Here is a 13,867-nt window from a genome sequence, read left to right as displayed (position 1 = left end):
AGTACCACTGAAGACTGTGGCCAGCATTACTGATCCCCATACTAGCGTTCATCAAGCGCAAAAGAGAACTTATTACAGTACTCCCAAGAACCCATGAATAGAAGCTGTGATTGCAGGAAAACAAGGCCCCAAAGTATTGCAAAAGAAACAAAACACTATCTGGATTTCCTTTTCTCACCACGGATTCAAAGCAGGGGTGAGGCACTAATTTCCATCCACACAGAGCCCCACCCAAACCTCTACACATGACAAGACAGGATCAGGCCTCAAGCTCACACTGCCTTCCCAATTCTTCTCCTCCCAATAGGGAGAAGACTGTGAGTTCACTGAGGGAATGTCATGTTTATGTGAATTTAGGTTTCCTTGACCCTGCAATCCAGAATCTACAAGGCACTGTAGTACAACATCTGTATTCACCAGTTCCTCTGAATGCAATAGCTCCTTCCAATTTCTCCCCCACATAACCCTGGTTTCTGGTGCTAATTAACAGGATTGTGACCTCAGAGGTCGTTGTCCAGAAACCCAGAGGGGAAAGGGTTTAGGGGTGCATTGTGGGATTAAAATTGGGCTTGCATAATGACGCAGACTGAGCAGACACTTCACAGCTGAGTTTCAATCATGTATTGTATTTCAAACAAACAACAGTAAATTACTCCAGTTCCACACCAACTTGCACCTTAAAAAGTATGATGTGAACGTACAGATCCCAAACATGCTAGAAAATATTCCCAGTTATTGGGGGGAATGCACATGCATAAATATGATATGCACATAAAATTATGTTTTAACTTTGTTTCCTATGTGTACTATAGGCAAAAAACATACGGTATATCCCAAACCCAACCAGTAAGTACATCTAAAAGAGAAATTTAAAATACAAAACACCGCAACGCAAGTGTGACACAATCTTTTGTTAATTTTCCTAATTTAAAGCTTACTATGGCATGACAATATGTAACAGCTCTGCCTGCAGTGTTTTAAAACAAACTACAAAAGTTATCATGATATACTGATCTCTACAACAGACTGTTACTAAGCATTTACTATAAATCCACAAATTTCCATTATTTATAAGAAATTGCTCACTTGAAAGAAATGCTTTTATTAACCAAGCACATGGTGATCATGGGACTAAGCTGTGACCCATGCCTAGTTGACTGTAACACCTCAAAGTACAATAGCAATAGCTGGAAGGCCAAAATTCCAAGCATAGCTCTCCTTATCTTCCTATCATCACTTACAGCCAATGAATCTCATTTTAGAAATTGTGCACCTGAGGTAGACATTATAGCACACTAAGTTCACACATACAAATTAGTCCACCAGCTGCATTTCTTTCTTTCTTTCCTGTCCATACATAAATTTACAACACTGATTCCAAGTTACTTTTGTTCTCAACTAGATCTAAATAATATGTAAAAAGGCACACTTAAAACATCTATGAGGATGCTTCAAAAGTGCATTATGTTTATCAGGCATATTTCTCCCGGTGAGTTGTGCTTCTGATTCAAAGTGCACCTTTCTCCTGAAAGCTACCGGTATTCTTCTGAAAATAAAATGTATGTATCATATATCAGTGTAAAAACTACTGTAGCAACTGACTTGGTTATGTCAGGGCACATGAATTGCTTTTAGCCAGAGTTCTGGAACAAGCTTCGTGGTTAATAGGGAACTCCAGTCCACATTAAGCCTAGCTAACCATAAAGCTAAGGTTTGGCTTAGAATTATATGTGAACTAAGCTTATGCCTTATTGGCTTGGGTCCCAATGGTCATAAGAAGAGTTCTGCTCACAGAATGGAGTTTTTCTACCTCATTGTGCATCCTCCCCAAAAAGCAACATAGAGAGGTTTGGGGCTGGGACCATATAGAACAGCGTAACATGTGGTGGTGGCTGCTACAGCAAGGATTAGGAATCGGCAAACTTTTGAGATACCAGTCTTGGTGCAAGTGGATATTTCCTTCATTTATGCACCTCCATTTCTGAATTCAAACCACTGCCTCTAAACTCCTATTCTGCAATGGCAAAAGGAATGGATGAATGCTGTTTCATAATTCAAATTCAGCTGCAAAAGAATTCTCTAATATAAAATCTACTTCATTTTTTTAGATACCCCTCAATGCAGGTGAACTTATCTGAGAGGTTATCTTATGAAAAGTTGCATGTACAAGCTTCCCATGAATAACTCACGTTTTTAGAAATATGTTTCCTAAGAAAATCCCAGTTTCATTTAAAAACTAAAACAGACACATTTAGGAGGAGTACTGAAGATTGCTCCTGTTTTCAAAACAGTTTTACTTCATTTTGTAATACAAAAAATGATGGAAGGATAAAGGTACGTTATATTTTCTCCTAGAGTTGTTTAAACATTTAGGCTCCAACAAACCCCAACAGACGTCTCACTCCCTTGCTCATTGCAATTTTAAAGTTACCTATTTCTATAATTACTGAGTCTTAAACAGAACAAAGAAGGACTAGCTAGCCAGCTCATGTAGCATGCTATATTTAAAGCTCTTCTCCAAACAGTAAGATCTAAGACATTGTGAAGCACAATAGGAGGCAGGGGGAATGTGGGCTTTATATCAGTTAAACTTTTTTCACAAAATTGACAATACTGTAATAATAAGTCAGCTTATTTTTATAACTATAACCCCCCACCCACCCCAGAAAAATTTCATTGGTCTTTCCCATTATTTCCTGTGGTTAGCTGAAACAGCAGGTCTGGCAAGTTTATCTCAGAACCATTACCCATAAACAGCTAGCTAAAAGGATACAATGAGTTAATAATCCAAAACTGATACACACCGTATCAAATTAAGCATTCCATCCTGACAGTATGCTTTTTGTTTACAAGGACCTGTTTGGGTGATTCTTCTCACCCCTCACATCTATTTCTGGCAAAATTGGAAATGGGTGCACTTCTCCCTCACTGGGTGTAATGTTCAAACAAGGGAAGTCCTATTTTTATTAGTATGAATGTTCTCCCTCACCCTACCATAAAGAACCAACAATGGGGGCAGAGGGAAAGAATCCTCTTAACCACAACTCCTCTGTGCAGGACTTCATTTTTTTTCATTTTATGAATGGAAATTGAGGAGGATGAGAAAAAATACGACACAACATATAAGCAAAACATATTACTGTGAGTCCATAACAAAGTTGGACTTTGAGCTTAAATATGTCAGGCTCAAGAGGTAACCCGAGGTACCACTGTAAAGGTATAATTTTATTGATTTTAGAAAATAAACTCTGGTTCGCTAGAAGCGGCTTTGTCATGCTGGCCACATGACCCAGAAGCTGTATGCCGGCTCCCTTGGCCAGTAAAGCGAGATGAGCGCCGCAACCCCAGAGTCGTCCGCAACTGGACCTAATGGTCAGGGGTCCCTTTACCTTTACCTAAAATAATCCTCATTTGTGTCAGTTTTAGAAATACTACTACTCCTGCTTACTGTTGCTCACTGCTATGGCAACTGTAAAAATTCCTATGGCAAGTAGTGAATTCTCATCTCAAAGAATACAAACCCTCTTTCAAAGGCCTAAAATGGTGTTTTAAAATCTTCCTGATTCACTGAATGAGCCATGACCAGCTTTAAAAGCCTGAGTCATACCTTTGCTTCCTCCTCACCTCTGAATCATTTTGTCTGACACAGGAATTAAAATGAATATGCAACCAACGAAAAGCATGTATTTTTAAAGTAGCATATTCATTTTATTGAACTCTTGTTTATCTGAAACAAATCAGCTTCACACAAAGCTACATGTTCATTTGCTGAAGACACAAAGCAGCTGAAGTACCGTAACTCTGCTTGGGCAAATACTTTTAACTATCATTCTATATCACCTATACCAAGACTGACTTATCATCCAGCTAAATGGACAGCAAAAGAAACTTCAAATATTTCTGCACATTTCCCAGATTACCATACCATACCATACCATACCATACCATACCACATATCTTGGCAGGTGTCAAATTTGAAAGCAAGGGTCACTACATTTCTTTCCCATCTCCAGACAGCTTCAACTGTTGTCTCCTAAGCTCTTACGTACAACAAACAGGTAAGTGGCTAAGGTGGAATCTAGACACATATAAAAAACACTGTGAAAATGCTTTTTTTAAAAAATGTTTTAGAATATACCGTAGATTGAATTTGCCATAGTTCACCATCACCATCTAGTATCACATTTGTAAAATGCACTTTTCAACACAATATTAGGACTACTCAGAGTAGACCCACTGAAATTGATGAACACGACGAACTTAGGTTTATTCCAATATCCAATAAGCTCACTCTCTATAGTAATTAGCTGGATGCCACCCATTGCAAGTGGGAAGCCCAAAAGGCTTGAGCCCCACGAGCCCAGATCACCAGCCCTTTATTAATAAACATCATACTTTTCCCAGCAGCACCATCCACTCTGTAAGTGAAGTAGGGGGGGCCCTCTCAGCCCATACTTGTTAAGCCACTGGGGGGGGGTGAGGAAGTTGAGTGACTGCAGAGATGGGGAGGGCAATACAGTGGTGATGGTGAATCTTACTGTGGGACCATGAAACTTAGTGAGCGATCATGGGTCAGGTAGTTTCACCCCTTGGGTTTTAACAAAGTTGACAAAATGAGCATGAGGGGGTGGGGAGGACATGAACACTACCCAGAACTTGGAGTAATGGTCCGGATAAAAGAGAATCCAGCTGCCCTATATGGGAAATTTACATGTGTGATATAAAGATAATAGCATTCCCCTGGTGTTTGTCACCACCATATGGAATTCAAAAAGGCGAGGTGTAGATTTTTTAATTTTTACATTACTCATCTCTCAGGCTTAAGTGTTATGTTCCCAGCTCTGAAATGGTAGGATTTTTCTGGAAAGCTTTTTGCATGCTTAATTGCTCAATTATATAATATGCATGTGTAACTTGTCTAACTTGCTTGAATTATCAACTCTGCACATAGGACATTTTCCTGCTTTCCAGTTTTGTTGATCTGTAGTTGCTGCATATCAAGCGTGGATAACAGAGGACTTTAAGTACACACAACAGATAGCTTGGGTGAGAAAGGACTGTGTAAGAAAGAGTTAGAGTTACTTTTACTATGTACTTAAGCATCAGTTCTTGCAAACAGATTGGGGGGCTACAATCCACATACAGCACACCGGGTCCAGAAAATCCTGCTAGTACCATACCTCAAAACTCTCAGAAAAACTCTGTTTTCTCCCTCTGAAAGTTTGCCTAAATTTGAATCCAGGCCCACAAATTAGCATATTCAAATAGATGCAAATTTTGGTGATGGGCCTGTGCCCTGGGGTTTTTTATTCCTGGCAATGCCTCATTTAGAAAATATCATGGACAGGGAACTGACAGCCTTTGGGCCTGATATGGCCCATGGGGTCTCCCATTCAAGCCTAAAATCTCCCCTTCTTGTCCCTTGCCCCTGAGCTGTAATTAGCTCAGGCTATGGGCTTTTCCAAGCCTGATTGCAATGAGTGAGTGGTTACAGTGAGAGACTGTGTGTGTCTACATTAGAGACAGAACGAAACAGTTGGTGCAAATGAATGGATGTGTATGTATAAGCATATGTATGTTTGTAAGTTCAGTTTTTGTGGGACGTGCCTGAGAAGAGGAGTACTGGGGAGAGCGGTTGTGGGGGGCAAACACAGTGGTTCAGGGTAGGGGGAGGTGTGAGATGGGGCAGGCCAAGTAAGGGGCACATGGCACAGGCAGTTGGTGACTGTGCTGTGTGCCAACCCCTCCTTCAACCTGGGGAATTGAGGTTGGCCTATCAGCCAGCACTCCGGTCTGTGGATGCTGCTGCTAAATACCCAGTTGGCTCGGAGTAAGACCTCGCTCATCCATGACTTGATTGTGGATGAGGAGGCAGATCTGACATGTATCACTAAGACTTGACAATGACTTTCTCAAATTGAGTGTAATTCATATATATTCATAGATAGATAGATAGATAGATAGATAGATAGATATAGATAGATAGATATCCTGTTCTGCTGACACAACTAATACAAAATGTATATATTATTATTCTGGCATTGTTTTTATTGTTAGCTTCACAGTGCCAGTATGTTTGGGGACATAAATTTAAAAATAAAAGGATAAAAACAGACAATGAAGATGATAAATACCATGAAACCCTACCCTTAGGCTATAAGGTAGGTGAAAAGTATGTAGTATTTTTCCTAGTAAATTACCAGCCAGACTAAAATAGTTTGACTAACTGCACTGGCTGTTTTGAAAGTCCTCCAAAGTGTTTTTTAAAAGCTGTTTTCACATTAGCACACATTTGTAATTATTGTCTCACTGTGGTCACACCCGCCCACCCACATACTGTATATATCATGTTATATAATATTGTATAATATATAGTGTGCATATTATACAATTTTCAGCCTTATTCTTTGCGAATTTACTCACCAGAAAGCTGCATGCAATTCAACAGGACTTACTCCCAGATAAACATGCTTAGGATTACAGTCTAGTAGTACAATATGAAGCATGTTTACTTTGAAGTCAACTACAGTGGTACCTCAGGTTAAGAACTTAATTCGTTCTGGAGGTCCGTTCTTAACCTGAAACTGTTCTTAACCTGAGGTACCACTTTAGCTAATGGGGCCTCCCGCTGCTGCCGCGCCGCCTCCGTGTGATTTCTGTTCTCATCCTGAAGCAAAGTTCTTAACCCGAGGTACTATTTCTGGATTAACGGAATCTGTACCTGAAGCGTCTGTAACCTGAAGCGCCTGTAACCCGTACTACAAAACCCCTCTGTACTACAAAACTGCACATTTCCCAATATAAACATGTTAGATAAGAAAAGTAGTCTCTTGGTTGGAATAGTATAAAATGTGAACTAAACATGAATTCAGCCACCTACTGGACAATCATCATGTGTCAGTTTCTTGAAGTAGAAAAGCACAGCTGACTTTCCAAGAGGATATGTGAATAGTTTATGGATTACTATTTAGATACCACACAAACACACACATACACACCAAACTTTGGAAGATGTCATTACAAAAATAGTGGGGTAAACACAGGTGATTAAAGCTAAAAGGGTTGAAGATGCTAGGTAAGAATAAACTTTTGAGCAGCAATATGATGAGACAACAGACCTTTAACTTTAGGCGCTGATGGGAATATTTGGAATGTTGAGGGTCTGTCATGGGTGCCACCCGGGCTTCCCACACCACTTTGTAAACCAGGATACTAGACCTTCAGCCTGATCTAGCAGGGCTCTTCAAAAACCCCAATGATTTCAATTGAGAAGTCATTAGATTGCACTTGAGGAAATGCAAATTGTGAGCTCACTAGAAAGATTCACTAGGAAAAGAAAGTTGGGCAATTAACTTCCAGAACTGATGTGGAATGAAAAATAAATCCCAGCAGATGCTTTTTAGAAATGAGAGGGAAGAGTGCTACAAACAATGAAGCAAGAGAATAGGCTACAATACTCAAATATGAAATTTTCCATGTTAGGACAGGAGTTTAGTAGTAGTCACTTAAAGGAAATACATGAGATTGCACCAAAGACTGGTTTCACAAGGCAACCAGTGAACACAAAGTCATGACCAATTTAAAGGGACCATATAATATTAATTTTTGCTTGGCGATGGAGCATTCAATTGTGAATTGGGAGGACATTCAGAATAATTAAATGCAGAAGAAGACGGCCTATTCAATATAGGCCCAAATAGAGATGCTAAAGTTGTGACAGAAACAGAGCCATCCACACTCAAACTCTGGGCTACAGGTTACTTACAAAAGTGTAGGATTAGATAAACCAAGTATAAGCCAAACCCTATTCTGCAGCATTTCACAACTACTAGCCCCTAATGTTAAAGCCAGGAAGGGATGCACAAACCTTCCTGACACATTATAGCGCCATGTGATGGTGCAGGACCCGCAGCACTTTAAGACTTACAAGGGCTTTGTTCCAGGCTAAAATCAGATTATTAACTAAATTATTTTATTAACAACAGAAAAATAGCACAGGATTAGATGCCAAAGGCAAACGCCAAAAACAAATGCAAAGTAAAATAAATAGTCCACAAAAGCACTTTTTAAAGCCAAAGTTCAAAGCTTGGATAAAGGAGTATGCATGGTCATTTCAAACAGGACTCTTCAGCAAAAGTCAACTGGCTTGCAAAACTGCTATCGGGCACTCAGTCTGTAGACAGACCAGCCTGTGGACAGACAGTGTAACTGTCCAACTGTTTGACTTTACCCCCAAAGGCAAACTCTCCCATTGTCTCCTGTGACAGACAGATGCCAGCAGCAACAACAATTGTTGTATTTTTCCGTGTATAAGACACCCCCCATGTATAAGATGCCCCCTATTTTTTTAAACCCAAAATTAAGAAATTAAGTTGTTTAGCTTTGGGGGGGAGGTCACTTCCGCCAATCACTCACCTGCCTGCTTGCTACTGCTGATCACTTGCCACAGCCACTGCCAATCACACATCTCACCACAGCCGCCAATCGCCTGCCCGCTCGCCGCCACCAACAGCCCACTTGCCACAGCCGCCAATCGCCTGCCCGCCTCATCACAGCTGCCAATCACCTGCCCAACTGCCGCAGCCAATCGCCAGCAGGCCTTGTTGCAGCCACCAATCACCCACCCAATCACCGCTGCCAATCTCCTGCTTGCTGCTGCCATTAATCGCACATTTCCCCTCTGCATTCACTATCCGTGTATAAGTTGACACCCAATTTTTGCCTAAGTTTTTTTTAGCAAAAAGCATTATCTTATACACGGAAAAATATGGTAGTCAATGGCAAATCAGTCCAATCAAGTCAATGACATGAGCCAACCACACACACACACCCATATTTGTTATGACAACAAATGCAAGGGGAGTGAAAGGCGACATTTCCAAGCAATCCCAGAAGAAAGATCTCAAGTCATCAGTGTTGAAGTAAGATTCCGCTGCCAGTTGAGTTGGCTTTTGTATGTGGAATGAGGAAGGGGTGCCAATTTTATGCTTCTAGTAGCAAAACGTCTTGAGTCAAGACTGGGCCTTGTCCTGACACAAGGTATGCATGGGTATACATGAACTCAGGAAAAAAGTCCGGAAGTTCCTTATGACAGGATAATGCTAGTGTGACAGGATGGACTGTTTGTTTTGTACAATATATCAACAGATAAAACAGTAATCACCATTAAAATGATATCCTATTCATTCATAAATCAACTAATTTACCATGAAGTTAAATATTATTAGAGTTACCTACAACAGGTATGTAGATCATTGTGGAAAAAGGATAGCATGAACAAAGTAAGACAGATCAGCGCATCCGGCATAACTGATACGACCATGTCTTCATGACGGAGCTTACCCACATCCTCTAGAATTTGCATACATTCTAGGCACAACACATTATTCCTTAAAAAAGAGCAATTTGTGTGACTCAAAGAAAAGAAACAAACACTTATTTTAGTCAAAATTTAATGCTTGAAGAAATAAGTTAGAAACTGCTATCATGGAGCACTTTTAAGTGAAAAGCTAATGACACAAAGCACTGACAGACACTAATAAAGTAGGCAACAGTCCAGTAATATTTCTGTTATAAATTGCCCAACTGCATGGAAGAGGGAATGCAGCCAAAAATATGTATGATTTTTGTATTATTTATGAAAAATATTTATTAATTATGATAAAACAAAACCTAATATTAAACTTTGTGTTAAAAATTACTCTGGGTTAAACTTTTGTTGGGTATGAAAGTTGTTGCAGGAAGTGCCTAGGTCAAATTCTTTGGGTATAACCTTACCTGGTAGTTAAGGTGTGGTGCTGAGTGAATTACAGAAACCTTCCAAATAAGTTCTGAGAAACAGTAGAGTGAACTTGATAACCCAGCTTGAGAAGAAAGGAAGAAATAATTACCAGTAGTTCATCTCCTTTTAAGGGCAAGTTCAAAGACTTCTGACAATCTTGGAAAAGATTTTTTTTAAAAAAAATTTCTGAAGAATTTGGTCATTTGTGCAATTATAAATAGGTAACACAGTTGAAGCAGTTTATGTGGGGGGGAAATAGTGTGAACTTCCACTAGTGCAGATGCATCCTGGCACAGGGGGAAATTAGGGAGGGTGGAAGGGGGGTTGGCTTCCTAAAGCATGGTTATAGAACAGAATAATAATAATAATAATAATAAATTTTTATTTATACCCCGCCCTTCTACTGGAAAGAATTTTTTATTTTGTTTTGTTATAGAACAGAGTAAGTCTATGAAAAAATAAACTAGAAATGCTGCACTTCTTGCCCCCAACACACTAATATACAAGTATGGGGAAGGAGGGAGAAGCCAGTGCACAGTAGCTCATCAATTGTAAAGGAAGGAGGAGAGCAACAAATATTAGTTTCTACAGTACTCACATCATTCAAAACATTTTGCTGGGCCAATTCTTTTTCCTGGTATACAGCTATCCATGAGCACGTAGTGTTCTTTGTTTTCTAATGCAGAGCATTTCAACATTCAGTACCCCACCCAATGCACAACACACTAGGAAGTGATACAATTCAGGAACCTTTTGCCATTTCTACATTTGAATCTCCTTGGTTATTCTAAAGTGGATTGTTAAGCTCTGCAGTTAAACTCTAAGTGAATTTACTAAGGTGACATGGCTCAATTTTTATAGCTTGATTCCCCACACCCCACAAAGAGGGCTAAGTAGAAGGACTTTAGGAAACCTGCAAAGACTTGTTTTCAGAATAAGAAAACAGTTTCAAATCCAAACAGTGACTGACAAAACTGTTCAAATGCAATACTAAAGTTTAATTATTCTAGACTATAAACATGCAACAGGCTTCTTAAACTGTGCTACTCACAACTTTACTTCTAACCTAACATCTACTCCTTAGCTCAAGCCTCTTTTGAGAAGGAGTTGTTAAAAGTGATGACTGTTACTTAATCTGCAATGAGTCAATTTCACTGCCTGCTTTCATTATTAAATCTCTTCATCAGGCTAAATATCAGTTCCAGTAAGCCAAAGCAAAATGCATATGCTATAGCCAAAGTAGTTAGAAATGAGGTCCTCCTCCCCCCAAAAAACAAGCAGATGTAGTTTGGTAGATCAAACACAGACAGCAAGTATGATCTAATGGACAGAATAACAGATGCAGACAGGGAGGTAGGTTCTAATCTCTGTTGAATCAAAACCACTGAAGGGTGATAGTGAACATAGCACCATCTCACTGCCCCTATCTGAGGGACAAAGGAAATAACACTGCCCTACCACAGAACTGTTGTGTGGAAGGACAAGTTTGCAAAACACTCTGCACTTCACACTAGGCAATAAATACTACTCACTCTCAGTTTCACATAAACAAAATATTTAAGCTTTCTTATCTCTTGCCACTGCATACAACTGCTCTTGAAAAATAATTCTGATTAACATTCAACATCTCCCTAATGAAAAGCAGGTATCTACATTGGTCCATGGGGGGGGGATCAAAGGGAGTGGAAAATGCCAGTTTTATTAAGATCAAACAAAGTTCGCAGTGTTATATAGGAGTACATGGTTCTCCCCCTCCCCCTTTCAGGTAATCCCTACAACAACCCTGTGAGGTAAGTTAAGAGGCTGTGACTGGCCCAAAGTCACCCATTGAGCAGTGTTAGAAACTGGGATAGAAAAGCTAGGAGCCAAATGGCTTCTGGGACCTGGGTTGTGGGCACCAAAACAGAATATCTAGTTGCCTCTGTGGAGGGTCAGCAGCACTTTTTATTTTTATTTTGATAAGCACGAATCAGTGGGCAATTCACATAAGCGAAACATCTTTAGCAGAAATTGTTAATACGTGTTTAATTTGGTGTTTACAATAAAAATATATTAATGTATTAAAAAACCACTTTTGAGATTTTTTTTTCTTTGAAATATAAAGTGGTATAGAAATGAAACGAACAACAACAACAACAAAATCACTGGGGGGGGTGACACCTAGATATTCTGTTGTGATAACTGTAACCTAGGTTTATGATGCCTTTTGGCGATAACCTCACATATCTGAGTTCCTAACACTGATGAAAGATGGCCTCTGCTAATGCCCTCTGAAAAAGGAGAACCCACCACTTCCCAAGCCAGAAATGTTCACTGCCAAATAGTTCTTCTTATCATTTGGAAGCTTCCATAGTGTTTAACTGAAATCTTCCATGTAACTTCAACCTACTAGTTCTAGTCCTGACCTATAGAACAGAGTTCTGCAACCTTGGGCTCTAGTTGCTGTTCGACTACAACTCCCATTATCCACAACCAACTTAGACAAATATAAGGGATGATGAGAGTTGGTCCAACAATATCTGGGACCCAATAATTAAGAAGGCTGCTTGAGCAATACAGACCAAGTCAGCTTCAACTTCTGAATGGCAACCCTTCAGACAACCCTCTCTCCTCCAGGCTAAGCATACCCAACTTTTTCAACAGTTGCTAGGACTTGGTTTCCAGACCCTTCAGTATGCAGGTCAGTATGCTTTTGACACACTCTGATTTGCCAATGTCATTCTTAAAAGATGGCTTCCAGAAGCAGACATAGACATCAAATGCAGCTTCACCAGCACATAAAATTGTAAAAGTTGAAAATATTACTTCTTGTGATCTGGACACAATGCTTCCAATAATGTAACCTAAGACTGCATTAGCTCTTTTTGCAGTCATATAACTCTGCTGGCTAATGGTTAATTTGTGATCAGCTAAGAGACCCAGATCCTATTCACATGTACTGTTATGAAGCAGGCTTCTCTCATCCTGTACTTTTCCCTTTAATTAACTTATTGATTGATTTGGTACCCAAATGCAATATTTAACATTTATTCCTGTTGAATTTCATCATGTTGGTTTTTGGCCCAGTGTTTCAGTCTGTCAAAATGGTTTTTCATTTAGATTATGTTTTCAATTGTGTTAGCCATTGTTCCCAAAGTCATGTCATCTGAAAATTTGATAAGAAATATTTGAACTGCACAAAACTCTTCTACAGATTGTATCTATAACCATGGGTAAAAGAAAGCACACCCTCTTTGAATTCTATTGTTTTGCATATGAGGGCATAACAATAATTTGTCCCTAAAATTAGGTAAATGCAACCTCAGATGAACAACAATGCATGACATACTACACCATGTCATGATTTATTTAACAAAAATAAAACCAAAATGGGGAAGCCATGGGTGGAAAAAAACTAAGTACACCCCCCTTACTGCTTCCATAGGAATTAAGTGGCTAGGTAGCAGACAGGTGCTGCTAATCAAATGCCCTTGCTTAATTGATCATCAGCAAGTGTGCCCACCTCTATAAAAGCTGAAATTTTAGCGGTTTGCTGGTTTGGAGCTTTCAGGTGTGTTTTAACACAATGCCAAGGAGGAAAGACAGCAGCAATGCTCTTAGATAAGCAACTGTTGCTGCCTATTAAACTGGGAAGGGTTATAAGGTCATCTCCAACCAATTTAAAGTTCATCATTCTACAGTGAGGAAGATTATTCAAAATGGAAAGCATTCAAAACAGTTGCCAATCTTCCCAGGAGTGGACATCCCAGCAAATTCACCCCAAGGTCAGAACGTGCAATGCTCTGAGAAATTGCAAGAAACCCAAGAGTTACATCTCAGGCTCTACGGGCCTCAGTTAGGATGTGGAATGTTAAAGTTCATGACAGTACAATTAGAAAAAGATGGAACAAGTGTGGTTTGTTTGGAAAGTTTGCCAGGAGAAAGCCTCTTCTCTCTAAAAAGAACATGGCAGCATGACTTAGGTTTGCAAAACTGCATCTGAACAAACCACAATACTTCTGGAACAATGTCCTTTGAACAGACAAGACCAAAGTGGAGGTGCTGGTCATAATGCACATCACCATGTTTGGTGAAAACCAAACACAG

General features: G+C 39.6%; 1 protein-coding gene across 5 annotated transcripts in view; it reads right to left on the bottom strand.

Annotated features, from left to right (window-relative positions):
* The window catches only part of TRPM7 (transient receptor potential cation channel subfamily M member 7), a 70,826-nt gene that overhangs the window by 50,530 nt on the left and 6,429 nt on the right, over positions 1 to 13,867 (bottom strand). The gene's annotated exons all lie outside the window — the stretch shown is intronic.

The sequence above is a fragment of the Lacerta agilis genome, chromosome 13 (assembly GCF_009819535.1).
Source record: "Lacerta agilis isolate rLacAgi1 chromosome 13, rLacAgi1.pri, whole genome shotgun sequence".
Classification (NCBI taxonomy): Eukaryota; Metazoa; Chordata; class Lepidosauria; order Squamata; family Lacertidae; genus Lacerta; species Lacerta agilis.
The sequence above is the reverse complement of the archived record's forward strand: the minus strand, read 5'-3'. Positions and strand labels throughout refer to the sequence as shown.